We start from the raw sequence: 13,794 nt of genomic DNA on the forward strand, positions 1-13,794 counted from the left end.
GGATTCCCTGCATCCAAAAGCAACTCTAGGTAACAGGGTTACACGTTAAGATGACTGGAAGAGACTGAAAGAAAAGTGTAAGGGTAGTACTGATGCTGAGGTCCTCTTCCCCAAATGGTTCTTGGCCTGTCAGTAAAGAAGGCATGGGCCAATTGCTGGGCGGAAGGTTAGGTGGGACTTCCGGGAGGCAAGCAGACAAAACACAAGGGAGGAGCGTTCACCAGGCTTCTGATGGAGAAAAGTTGACCATCCGTGTGAGATCTCGAAACAAATCCTATAGGCAGGGGGCTGGGGATGTAACTGAGCAGCTAAAGTTGGGGCAGGCGGGAGGTGGGGAGCTAAAAATATCAATACGGGCGCTTTTCCGCAATAAGGGCGCTTTTCCGGGTGGGAGATAAGAAGCGCCTAGCAATTGTGTCAAGACAGCAAGTTGAAAATGAGCAACTGTGTGTCTTTTATTCGTGGATTCAAGGGAAGCTGAGTGGGGATTGGTAGTGTGGCATGTTCCCCAAGCTTATGCAGGATAGCAAAATCTACCTGCAAACAGAAAAGCCATCCAGTGACCGGCCCAACTTGGGATCTATCCTATGGGTGGGCACCAAACCCTGACACTATTACTGATACCGTATTGTGCTTGCAGACAGGAGCCTGGCATGACTGGCTGTCCTCTGAGAGGCTCTACCAGCAGCTGACTGAGACAGTTGCAAATAAAGCCAACCATTGGACTGAGGTCAGGGACCCCTATGGAAAAGTTAGGGGAAGGACTGAAGGAGCTGGAAGGGATTGCAACCCCATAGGAAGACCATCAGTGTCAACTAACTCGAACCCCTGGGAGCTCCCAGAGACTGAGCCACCAACCACACAAGCTGGTCCATGGCCCCTGGCACATATGCAGCAGAGGGCTGCCTTGTCTGTCCTCAGTGGGAGAGAATGCACCTAGTCCTGTAGAGACTTGATGCCACAAGGAAGAGGTGTGTGTGTGTGTGGCGGGGTTGGGGGGGTGTAAGATAGGGGGGAGGCGGGGGAGGGGGAAGAAGATAGAGTAGAGAGCATCCTCTCACAGACAAAGGGGAGGGGAGGTGGGTGAAGAACTCTTGAAGGGGCAAATTTAGAATGTAAATAAATAAAACAATTAAAAAATAAAATGCAAAAAAGATAGCTGGAGGGAGGAAAGAGTCTTGGGATTCATAAGTGAAATGTCACTTAATTTACACTGAATGGGAAATTTAAATAGTGCCCACACTCTGAGGCAAGTTGGAGGCTTTATGTCATTGTGACTGAATTTCAGGCATAAAGCCCAAGTTAGGCGACACTTCCATGTCTTAAAAAATCAACAATAAAAAAAAAAAAAAAAGTCTGCTGATTAATCTCATCAACTTGTCTTGACTGAGAAATGGCTGGGGTTTGGGAAGGCAGCCCCGGGTGTCTGCCAGGGGATTTGCAGAGGTGCCTGGGCTCTCTGGCCAATGAATGGTAAGAAGACATTTAGGAAGGGGGTGAGAGGTTGGAAGTGGGACCTGCTTTGGGGGAGTAGACATTGTGTCTTTTCCTGGCTAATGCTCTAAGGCCTTTCCTCTGCTTCATGTCTGCCTTACTCCAGGCCCAGAAATATGGAGCCAAGAGACCAAAGCCCCCTCAACTGCTCAACCAGCCTTCCCTTGTTATTCCTGTCAGGTAGTCTGTCATAGCACCACATTAAAGCATGAAAGGATTTGTGAAGAGACACATCTGGGGAAAGATGGGCACCTCACCCCAGTTCCAGGCAAGGAGGCAAGGAGCCTCAGACAAGGAAGACCTCTGGGCTGTTCTCTAAGGACTCATCCATCCCAAACCCAGTGGCTTGAATGACAAGAACTCATTTAGCTAACAAGTCTGGGCTAGTGCTCTAAGTCACATGTCAAGGGCAGGGCCTTAGATCAGTCATGCAGGTCCTAACATGGTACTCCTAGATAAGGAATAGAGCTGAGTGGGGTTTGCCTGATGCTGTCGCTCTCATCAGAGGCTGGGCTTCTATACACTGCGCTCACACAGCAAGCAGCCACATACAGGACTCTGTAGGACTGAGGCTCTTGAAGGCGTGCCTATGTGTCTGCAGCTCCTTGCTGGCCAAAACTAGTCACTATACCAGCCCCGATCCAGGGAACATTCCTCCTTTACCCAACAGGAGCAACACTGAAAACATACTGGACGGGAGTGTGGCTATTGGAGGGGTGGTGGATCCAAGCTGATTATTTAAGAATCTACAGAGAACTAAAATGATGCAGTTACTAGGCTCGGTGGATTCCATGTCTTCATAATTTAAGAATGTTGTGTTGAAAGACTAGGGCTATTAGAGTAACCTAGAATAGACACACACACATAGAGAGAGGAGAGAGAGAGAGATAGAGAGAGAGAGAGGAGACAGACAGACAGGGATCTCACATCAGCACCAACACTAGAAAGCTTCAGAGTATGAAAAACCATCTCCCTAAAAGAGTAGGCAAGAAAGATCTTAGGCCAGCCTCTTCCCATGTGACCCTCAGAAATGACAAAGTACCTGCTCTCTAAGTATCAAAGTACCTGAGTTTGAAGCCCCAAGAACCCATGTTAAAAACAAAATAACAACAAAACCCAGGCATGATAACACATGTCTGAAACCCCAGTGTCTCCAGTGTCTGGGGACTCCAGTGTCCCCAGGGGTTGGTGGACAGAGATAGGTAGATCCCTGAAGCTCATTGGCCAGCCAGTCCACCGAGTCAGTGACCCTGTCCAGGTTCAGTGAGAGACCTGTCTCAAAGAGTAAATTCAGTAAACAATGAAGGAACACTCCCCCAAGTGCCCATGCATGGCACATGTGCCTCTGTGCACACACTGGAGCACATTCTGCTGTATTAGTTTTCTGTTGCGGTAATAAACACCATGACCAAAAGCACCTCATTTTAGCTACTCCAGAATGAGAGCCCATGGTGATGGAGAGGCACAGCAGCAGGCGCTGGAACAGGAAGCTGAGAGAGTACATCTCAGCTGCACACACGATGCAGAGGAAGAGAAGGAAGCAGGAAGAGGTGCTACACTTTTGGAGCCAGCACCAGTGATCTGCTTCCCTTAGCAAGGCTGCACCTTCTAAGGTCCCTTCCCCACACCCCAACACACACACCCTGCCTTGGGGAAGCACCAGCACCAGGAGGGCAAGTAATCAAATACCTGAGCCTGTGGGAATATCCTCATTCAAATCACACACACACACACACACACACACCCCTCATGGAAGAAAGAAGGGAGGGACAGAGGAGCCAGAATCTACGTAATTATCAAGGGACAGTGGGCATTGGAGCACTGACTATCCTAGAGTCACCGGACCTGAGCTAGGTTCTCCTGGATCTGGGTTGGGGAGACTTACCTGAACTCAGTCTCGATATTCAGACAATCCTTGAGGTAACATCAACCAAGCCAGCAGGGGTGAGAGAAAAACCCTGTCTCAGAATGAAACAAAAGCAAAATAGGCCTTCCCTGGGCAGAGTCAAGGGTTAAAAAGTTGTATTCGTGTGGTAGCATGCATCACAGGGTACTGAGTGCACTGACAAAAAGTGTGCTTTCTTCTCTGCCAAACCAGTATCATGAGAGTGCCTGAGGGCTCTGCATAGCTCATGCATGTGCACATACACATGTGCATACACACTTGTGTGCATACACAGCCATGCGCATACACACCAGGTGTTATATGTCACTGCAGAATAGCATACTGCTCTGCACACATTCGCAGTGGTCTATGTAGCTCTCTGTCAGTTGGTGTTTTTCATGTTTTAAGAGTAAATTTCAGTTTACAGACTCTTTCCTGATCAAGATGTAGACCTTTTGGTTCGTCCTCCAGCACCATGTCTGCCTGCATGCTGCCACGTTTCCCCGCCATGACAATAATGGACCTCTGAAACTGTAAGATAGCCCCAACTGAGTGTTTTCCTCTTTGAGAGTTGCCTTGGTGTCTCTTCACAGATAGAGTCAGCACCTTTCTTTGTGGTGGCCAGAAAATCCCAATGACCAGAAGATCTGGATGAATAGCTCTGTGTGCTGAGGTATATCCATGTCCTGGTGTGCTATAGAGCGACAAAAGGAGCAAGCTGGTGGCCTACAGCTTTGCAGTTTTATGAGATCCCATTTGTTGATTCTTGATCTTAGAGCATAAGCCATTGGTGTTTTGTTCAGTAAATTTTCCCCAGTGCCCTTGTGTTTGAGATGCTTCCCCACTTTTTCTTCTATTAGTTTGAGTGTACCTGGTTTGATGTGGAGGTCCTTGATCCACTTGGACTTAAGCTTTGTACAGGGTGATAAGGATGGATCGATCTGCATTCTTCTACATGTTGACCTCCAGTTGAACCAGCACCATTTGCTGAAAATGCTATCTTTGTTCCATTGGATGGTTTTGGCTCCTTTGTCAAAAATCAAGTGACCATAGGTGTGTGGGTTCATTTCTGGTTCCTCAACTGTGTTCCATTGATCTACCTGCCTGTCTCTGTACCAATACTATACAGTTTTTATCACCATTGCTCTATTGTACAGTTTGAGGTCAGGGATGGTGATTCCCCAGAAGTTCTTCGATTGTTGAGGATACTTTTCACTATCCTGTTTTTGTTTTTTGTTCTGTTTTTGTTTTTTGTTATTCCAAATGAATTTGCAAATTGCTCTGTCTAACTCTATGAAGAATCGAGTAGGAATTTTGATGGAGATTGCATTGAATCTGTAGATTGCTTTTGGCAAGATGGCCATTTTTACTATATTACTCCTGCTAATCTATGAGATGGGAGATCATTTCATCTGAGATTTTCTTCGATTTCTTTCTTCAGGGACTTGAAGTTCTTGTCATACAGAACTTTTACTTGCTTAGTCAGAGTCACATTAGGATATTTGTGACTATTGTGAAGCAACTTCTTCCCCTAATTCCTTTCTCATTCCTTTGTTTAGCCTCTAAGTAGAGCAAGGCTACTGATTTGTTAGAGTTAATTTTGTATCTACCCATTTTGCTGAAGTTGTTTATCAACTGTAGGAGCTCTCTGGTGGAATTTTTGGGGTCACTTATGTATACTGTCATATCATCTTCAAATAGTAATATTTTGACTACCTCCTTCCCAATTTGTATCCTTTGAGTTCTGTTTGTTGTGTATTTGCTCTGGCCAGGACTTTGAGTACCATATTGAAGAGATAGGGAGAGAGCGGGCGGCCTTCTTTCCCCCGATCTTAGCAGGTTTGCCTCTTGTTTCTCTCCATTTAATTTGTTGGATGTTGGTTTGCTGTATGTTGTTTTATTATGTTTAGGTATGGACCTTGAATTCCTGATCTCTCTAATACTTTTAACATAAAAGGGTGTTGTATTTTGTCAAAGACTTTTTCAGTATTTAATGGGATGATCGTGTTGTTTTGTTTTGTTTTGTTTTTTCCTTTGAGTTTGTTTATATACTGGGTTTACTTGATGGATTACTATATTGAACCATCCCTGAATCCCTTGAATGAAACCTACATGATCATGATGAATGATCATTTTAATGTGTTCTTGGATTTGGTTTGTAAGAATTTTCATTGAGCATTTTTGCACCAATAGTCATAAGGGAATTTGGACTGAAGTTCTCTTTCTTTGTGTGGCTTGGGTATAAGTATAATTGTGGCTTCATAGAATGATTGGGTAATGTTCCTTCTGTTTATATTTTGTGGAATAATTGAAGATTATTGGTATTAGATTCTTCTTTGAAAGTCTGATAGAATTCAACTCTTTCAATCCTTTCTCTAATTCCTCCAACGGGGGTCCCGTTCTCAGTTCAGTGGTTTGCTGCTAGCATTCACCTCTGTATTTGACGTGTTCTTGCTGTGTATCTAAGGAGACATCTATATCCAGTTTCTGTCACCAGGCTTAGCTTGATCAATCTCACTTACTTTTGGTGGGGATATATATATATATATGGGCCACATGTGGGGCAGGCTTTGAATGGTCCTTCCTTCAGTCTCTGCTCCAAACTTTGCCTCCATATCCCCTCCTATGAATATTTTTGTTCCCTCTCTTAAGGAGTGAAGCATCCACATTTTGGTTATCCTTCTTCTTGAGCTTCATGTCTGTGGGTTGCATCTTGGGTAATTCCAGCTTTTGGGCTAATATCCACTTATCAGTGAGTGCATACCATGACGGAATACATGGAATGATATTTTCTAGTTCCATCCATTTGCCTATGAATTTCCTGAAGTCATTGTTTTTGATAGCTGAGTAATATTCCATTGTGTAGATGTACCACATTTTCTGTATCCATTCCTCTGTTTGAAGGCATCTGGGTTCTTTCCAGCTTCTGACTATTATAAATAAGGCTGCTATGAACATAGTGGAGCATGTGTCCTTGTTGTATGTTGGAGCATCTTTTGGATATATGCCCAGGAGTGATATAGCTGGGTCCTCAGGTAGTTCTATGTCCAATTTTCTGAGGAACCACCAGACTGATTTCAAGAGTGGTTGTACTAGTTTGCAATTGATGGGAGACTTTGATGACTGCTTCTGTTTCTTTAGGGGTTATGAGACTGTTTAAATGGTTTATCTGATCCTGATTTAACTTTGGTACCTGGTATCTGTCTAGAAAATCATCCATTTCATCTAGATTTTCCAGTTTTGTTGAATATAGAGTTTTATAGTAGGATCTGATCATTTTTTAATTTCCTTAGTTTCTGTTGTTATGTCTCCCTTTTCAGTCCTGATTTTGTTAATTTGGATACTGTCTCTGTGCCCTCCAGTTAGTTGGGCTCAGGGTTTATTTATTGTGTTGATTTTTCTCAAAGAATCAGCTCCTGGTTTCGTTGATTCTCTTTGTATAGTTCTTTTTGTTTCTACTTGGTTGTTTTCAGCCCTGAGTTTATTTGCTGCCTTCTATTTCTCTTGTGTGTATTTGCCTCTTTTGATTGTAGAGCTTTCAGATGTGCTGTTAAGCTGCTAGTGTATGCTCTCTCCGATTTTAAAGGAGTCACTCAGGGCTGAGTTTTCCTCTTAGCACTGCGTTCATTGTGTCCCATAAGTTTTGGTCTGCTGTGCTTTCATTTTCATTAAATTTTAAAAAGTCTTTAATTTCTTTATTTTGTCCCTGACCAAGTTATCTTTGGGTAGATAGTTGTTTGGCTTCCATGTGTATGTGGGCTTTCTGTTGTTTTCATTGTTATTGAAACACAGCCATATTCTGTGGTGGTCTGATAGAATACATGGGATTAATTCAATGTTCTTGTGTTGGTTAAGGTTTGTTTTGTGTCCTGTTTTGTGGTCGATTTTCAAGAAGGTATTATGAGGTGCTGAAAAGAAGGTATATTCTTTTGTTTTAGGCAAAATGGTCTGTGAAATCCATTTGGTTCATAAGTTCTATTAGGTTTCACTGTGTCTCTGTTTAGTTTCTGTTTCCATGATCTGTCCATTTGTGAGAGTGGGGTGTTAAAGTTTATTATTGTGTGAGGTTCAGTGTGTGCTTTGGGCTTCGGTAACATTTCTTTTACAAATGTGGGTGCTCTTGCATTGAGAATTCATCTTGGTGGATTTTTCTTTTGGTGAATCTGTAGTGTCCTTCCCCATCTTTTTTGATAACTTTTGGTTGAAAGTCAATTTTTTTGGACATCAATATGGCTATTCCAGCTTGTTTTTTGGAACCCCTTACTTGGAAAATTTTTTCTAGCCTTTACTTTGAGGTAGTGCCTGTCTTGGTCACTGAGGTGTGTTTCCTGTATGCAGCAAAATTCTGGGTCCTGTTTACATATCTAGCCTATTAGCCTATATCTTTTTATGGGGTAGTTGAGTTCATTTATATTGAGAGATATGGGGACTGTTGCTTCCTGTTATTTTGTTGTTAGAGGTGGGATTATGCTTGTGTGTTCATCTTCTTTTGGGTTTGTTGTGAGAAGATTAATTTCCTGTTTTTTCTTGGCTGTAGTTTCCCTCCTTGTGCTGGACTTTTCTATTATCCTCTGTAGGGCTGGATTATTGGAAATATATTGTTTAAATTTGGTTTTACCTTGGAATACCTTGGTTACTTCATCTATAGTAATTGAGAGTTTTCGTGATATCCATTTTCATATTTTTAAACTCTAAGCCTCCAGTCATGAGCAGGCCATGGAGTGAGTTTGAAGGATTCCATAAGCACTTAGAATGTAATAGAATAAACAAGGTGAAGTAGACGTGATAGGGTGGAAGGTTTCAGAATCAGACAGGTTTATTGCCAAGACGACAAAGCTATTTCCTGACCATTCTGGAATTCAGCGTGTGATGCAGGCAGGTGACTAACAATGGCCACAGCTGTGCCCCTAGGAGGGCCAATCCTGAAAGGAAGCCCATATCCAGTTCCCCAGGTGAGGCTATGGAAGGCCCAATTTTTCTTCTAGGTGAAGCTGCCTTTGACACTGATGGGACATTCTTGAATACTGGAAACTCACAGTGGGCTGGGTGCCTGAAACCCAGTGTGAAGATCAACAGGAAACCTCCCACTAACACTCAGGTGAAAGACAAAAGAACTTTCCTTCCACCATGAACACTTCAAAGATGCACTTTCTCTTACCAATATACTTTGGTTTTTCTTTTTAAAATTTTTATTCATTGCTCTTTAGAGACAGGGAGTAGCCCTGGTTGACCTGAAAATTGCTGTGTAGCTCAGGCTTTTAGGTTAAAATTTCTTTTCAGGCTTGCTACTTCTGAACATGGTGCCTGCCCTGGAGTATGGCTGATATACCCAGAGTCACTCCATTGCTGATGCCCCTCCCTCAGAAGGTAACATTGTAAAGAGCTTCTTAGTTAGGGGTAGGACGTTGTGCCCACCTCCACTTCTCTGTGCTGAGAATTTGCCTGGTTTGAAATTATATAGGTCTTTTGTGTTGTCACAGTCTCTGTGAATTCAGATGTGTGCCAGTTCTGCTATGTCTGGAAAATGTTATTTTTTTTAACAAAATCTCAATCGTTCAATCTTACCAATGAATACTTGGGAGCCAGATGCCTGTCAGATCAGATAGGCAGAGAGCTGTCCTTCCTCTACAGCCAACAAAGCAAAAGGAAGTTCTCCCTGCCATCTCAAAACCCCTCAAACTGAATGCCCCTCCCTTCTATTTCCTGTGTGTCCCTCTATCCCTCCTGACTCCCTCCTGCTCAGTAGTTTTTCTCTTAATAACTCTGTTTATTTCCTGTCAGCTGGTTACTTGCTCCACCTTTTGACTTATTGTTGGCTTCACTAAATCCTGTTTACAATATTCAAGCAGAAAGCTCTTGGATTAAAAGTATGTGCTAACCCTGAGCCACAACACAACTGGAAACAAGTTTTTCCAGTAAATAACACAACCTTGGGGTTCATAGTGTGATAAAATATCCTGCAACATTTCCTGCCTTTCTCTAAACAAAAAGGAAAGATTTTAACTCTAGCACAGTAAAACTATTTTTAAGATGAAGCTATCTATTTCTGACAAGCTTTCCACAATGTCCAGCTTGGTTGTATTTAGCAGTCTTAGGATTGTTTTTGAAGAGTTAAATTTCAAAAAGTTAGTCATAAACAAGGTCCGGACGGACGTGCCTGAGGGAGAGATAGGAATAGGACTTGCCGGACCAGCTATCAGCCCCAAGGACATTGACCATTTGGAGCCACCCCTCCCCTTCCTTCACTCCCTAGAGGTGAGTCATCCCCCTGCTGAGTGTGATGGATCATCCCACCCCACATTGCTGAGCGGCTAGGTAGCACGTACTCCTTGCTGATGTAATTTCGCGCCGAAAGTAACTGTGCACCATTTGAATTGACCAATCATGTGTAACCGAGAGAATGCCCCTAACCTCCCCTATATAAACCCCCGTGTTTGGAAACTCGTGGTCGATTCCTCTGTCTCCTGTGTGAGATACGTATCGACCCGGGATCCCGTATCGACCCGGGATCCCGCTAATAAAGCTACCTCTTGCTGTTACATCAAGACTGGCTACTCGTGATTCCTGGGGGCACCCCACCCCGAGATTGGAGCGAGAGACTCGCCCCCCCCCCCCCGTACAGGGGAGCACTCTTTCATTTTGAGTTCAAAGTTCTGTAAAATGTTCATGTCTGTGCCCTATGAACTGAGCAATTTGAATGTCTTGAGCAGTTTGTAGTGTTTGCAGCTTAGTGGCAATCCTGGCTAGGTAAAATACAGAAGTCAACTCAAAGGTGTCCACTGTTTGTGCAGAACCTGGTGGCAGACGGGGAGTGGGGCAGTTTTTCTCAGTGGTTAGCACAACCACGATCCAGGTAGATTCATCATTGCAGGACCCCATCATCTTCTTAGAGATCTCAAAGGTTACTGTTAGCAATAGATAGACAACTTAAAATATTTTAAGTGCTATGTACAGCAGACGTCAGAAAGGTTTGAGGACCACCATGCTCTATTAAGTACATCCAAGGTACAAACTCTTCCTAGTAACCTGCTTCAAAACATGTACAGGGAGCTGGATGAAGCTTATGGTAATGGAATTTGGTTATACAAAGACGAAGTAGGGCATAGCCTTAATAATTTCCTTGGTATGTTGTTGCAGTAGCCTCTCCAACCCGAATATGCCCGTGCAAAGAAAACACAACTCGGTTAATATGAGTACAAGCTCGAGGCTAGACTGGGCAGACCTACCTCTACACTGTCCTGTTCCCCGGCTGTGAAATCCCTCATAACTTGAGGTCATGTGCTTCAGCTCCATCTTTCTCCACCCCTCACCCCTTCTCTCTTCTCTTCTCCTCCAATTTCCCTTCCTCTGCTCTCTCCTTTATTTTACAAATTAAATGGGGAGAAGGTTTTGAAGTAGTCACCCGAGTCCTGGGGCAGCGGAATTAGCATCAAAATACAGGTAACTCCAGGACAAACCACAACAGTATGTTACCAAGTGGTAGGAAAAATACTTTCTTCAAACCTTTGTTGTTAACAGTGTTTCTTAATGAAACTCTGAGGCTTCTAGACATTCCCTACTAATAGCTGATCAATTTCATCATTACACTGGGCCAGAGGGCCTAGTAGACCTGTATGGGATTTATATGTGTTATATACCGTGGATGATTTCTATTTCTTATTAGATGTTGTAGTTGTAGCAAAATTAATTCTGAACCATCAGGAATGAGTTTAGGAGTTTCAATATGTAAACCACTCTTTCTGCATATTGAGAATCAGTAACCATATTAAGAGATTCAGGAAAAATCTAATACAGTAAGAATGATATACAGCTCTGATTTTTTTTATCTGAATCATAAGGGCTCTGAGCAACATTACTTATTTTCCCTGACTTATAACCTTCTATCCTGATTTATTTGCATTAGAATGTAGGGGCTCCAGAAATTGTTGTCTCTTTACTATATGAGGGAGAATCTAATTAGCTCTTTTCATATACTGAAGTCTCTTGCTTTTTGGATATTTGTTGTTAATCTCCCCAAAAAATTACTGCAAGCTCTTTGCCAAGGTTCATTTTCTACTCATAATGGGACAATTTCAGTGTTAGTCAAAGGTATCACAATTTCTGCTGTGTCTATTCCTGCTAATTGACAAAGTGTCATTTTCAATCCAGAATCAATTCAGAAACTGTTTCTACATAGGTCTTTAATCTTTTACTCTGTTTGTGAGCTAAAACAACAACAACAACAACAACAACAACAACAACAACAACAAAATGACCTAGTCTAAGATGTTATCCTGAAAGACCGCTCCCCATGAGTCTTAACTCAGAGCTGCAACAGGCTTGAACGTGCCCAGGCATGCCCAGATACCTAGGGCCGAGTCACTGGTAAAACTAACAGACCATAAAAGGAAAGGAATGCAGAACAGACCAGGAGCACTTGATCTGACTCACAGGCCACCTGGCAGGAAGAGATAAGCCCCCGACATTCAGGACGCCCCAAACCTGCCAATGTGTGTAGCTATACCTTATTACCTCATCATGTGAAATAGCCAATCATATGTGAACATGTCTATGTGCCTCGTTTGAATCCACCAATCCCCGTAACTATGCATCTGCTTCTGTATGCCTGCTTCTGCTTCCCCAAACCCTATAAAAGCCCCATGCTGGAGCTGCTGGGCGCGCAAGTCCTCCGAAGAGACTGTGTGCCCGCAGGTACCTGTGTTTTCCAATAAACCCTCTTGCTGATTGCATCCGAGTGGCCTCAGCTCGGTCATTGGGCGCTTGGGTCTCCTCCTGAGGGAATGGTCCTCTCTGGGGGTCTTTCACTCCTCTCTGTATAAGAATTCCTGTGGGAGAGTGAGTAGAAAGCAAAATAACTAAAACACAATCAAACCTTGGATCTTACAAGCCACGCTTGCATCCAGTAACTCTTTTCTACCAGAGTCACTTCTCTCCTCAACTGATAATTTTTTTTGGACTATTTAAGTCCTTATCACCTTGTAAGATTTGAAATAAATTACTTAGCTCTTGAGTAGTTAAACCAATTGTGGGCCATAGCTAGTTAATATCTCTTAGCAATTTTTTATTTGTGAAAATCTTTAAGAGTTTGTAATTGATCTTTCCTGATTTGTACTTTCTGTGATTGGATTTTCTGTAACCCTATCTTATATCCTAGATAACTAACAGAATCTCCTCTTTGGATTTTTTTCATAAGCAATTTTGCGAAAAAACAAAACAAAACAAAACTGTGAAGGTTTCTTTTGGGTCTTGTATAATTTTAATAAGTGACTCTGACCTCTTTCCTGATTCTTCAAACTTGTCCCAAGCATTTAAAGCTGCTAAATGACATAGCACCAAGGTGTGATTATCAAATTCAAAGCTTCCTTTGTAGCTCAGAATATTGACTTTCACCTAGCAACTGAACTTGGGAAATATTAACACCTCTAGTCTTATGTCGCTGTTCTATGGCCCTAGCTTCCTCTTTTCACCATGTTTGCCATTGTAACTAAGGACCAGCTTCCAATATTGCTATTGCCAAATCTTTCCAATCTTGGGGGATAATTCTGTTCATGAAGTTAATATTTGCTTCACATAGGGTGAATGCACACCATATGAAATGATTGATTCCTTGAATCTCCTGAAGTCTAACATGGCTATAGGATTCCAATTATCTTCCTCATAGCCTTGGGGGTGCCTATCATCTAGTGGTAGTTCTTGTATAGTAGCTGGATCAATTAATATTGGTTTTCTAACAATCTTGGGTCACCCTCCTCAGTTTCCCTATGTGGTAGCTCAGTAGGTTTTTCTCTTCTTCATTTATAAGTTGTTCTAAGACTTGTATCCTATCAATCCACTTTTTATATTTGGCACACACACAAGAAAACAACTATGGTTATTAAGGATAAAATATGAGTTACCAGACTGATAGTAATTAAATCAATATTATGCCAATCATCTCAACTAAGTCATTTATCTTTTCATTTTCTGCATTTTGTTTCAATCCACCTAAAGTAGCACTATGCAGGGTCCTAACACCTTATATTTCCATCCTTAACTCTCTCCTTGATGACTTCCCAAACATGATGGCTTTTCACTTTTTCACAGCTAGTGTGATTTCTCTGTATGGTTGTGCCTGTTACAATATTGTAACCCTGTTTACAATTTCCAAGCAGGAACATCTTGGATTAAAAATGTGTGCTAGAGCTGAGCCACACTACCACTAGAAACAGATTTTTTCAGTAAATAACACAATCTTGGGGTTCATTGCGTGATCAAATCTCCTGCAGCATGAAAACAGTTTTCTTGGAGTCATCCGCCATCTGTGGCTCTTACAATCTGTCTGACTTGTCTTCTGTATGGACCCTTGGGTCCTGAGTGGAGGAGTATGATAGACTTCTGTATGGACCCTTGGGTCCTGAGTGGAGGAGTATGATAGA

Source organism: Rattus norvegicus, chromosome 9, assembly GCF_021556685.1.
Source record: "Rattus norvegicus strain SHRSP/BbbUtx chromosome 9, alternate assembly SHRSP_T2T, whole genome shotgun sequence".
NCBI lineage: Eukaryota > Metazoa > Chordata > Mammalia > Rodentia > Muridae > Rattus > Rattus norvegicus.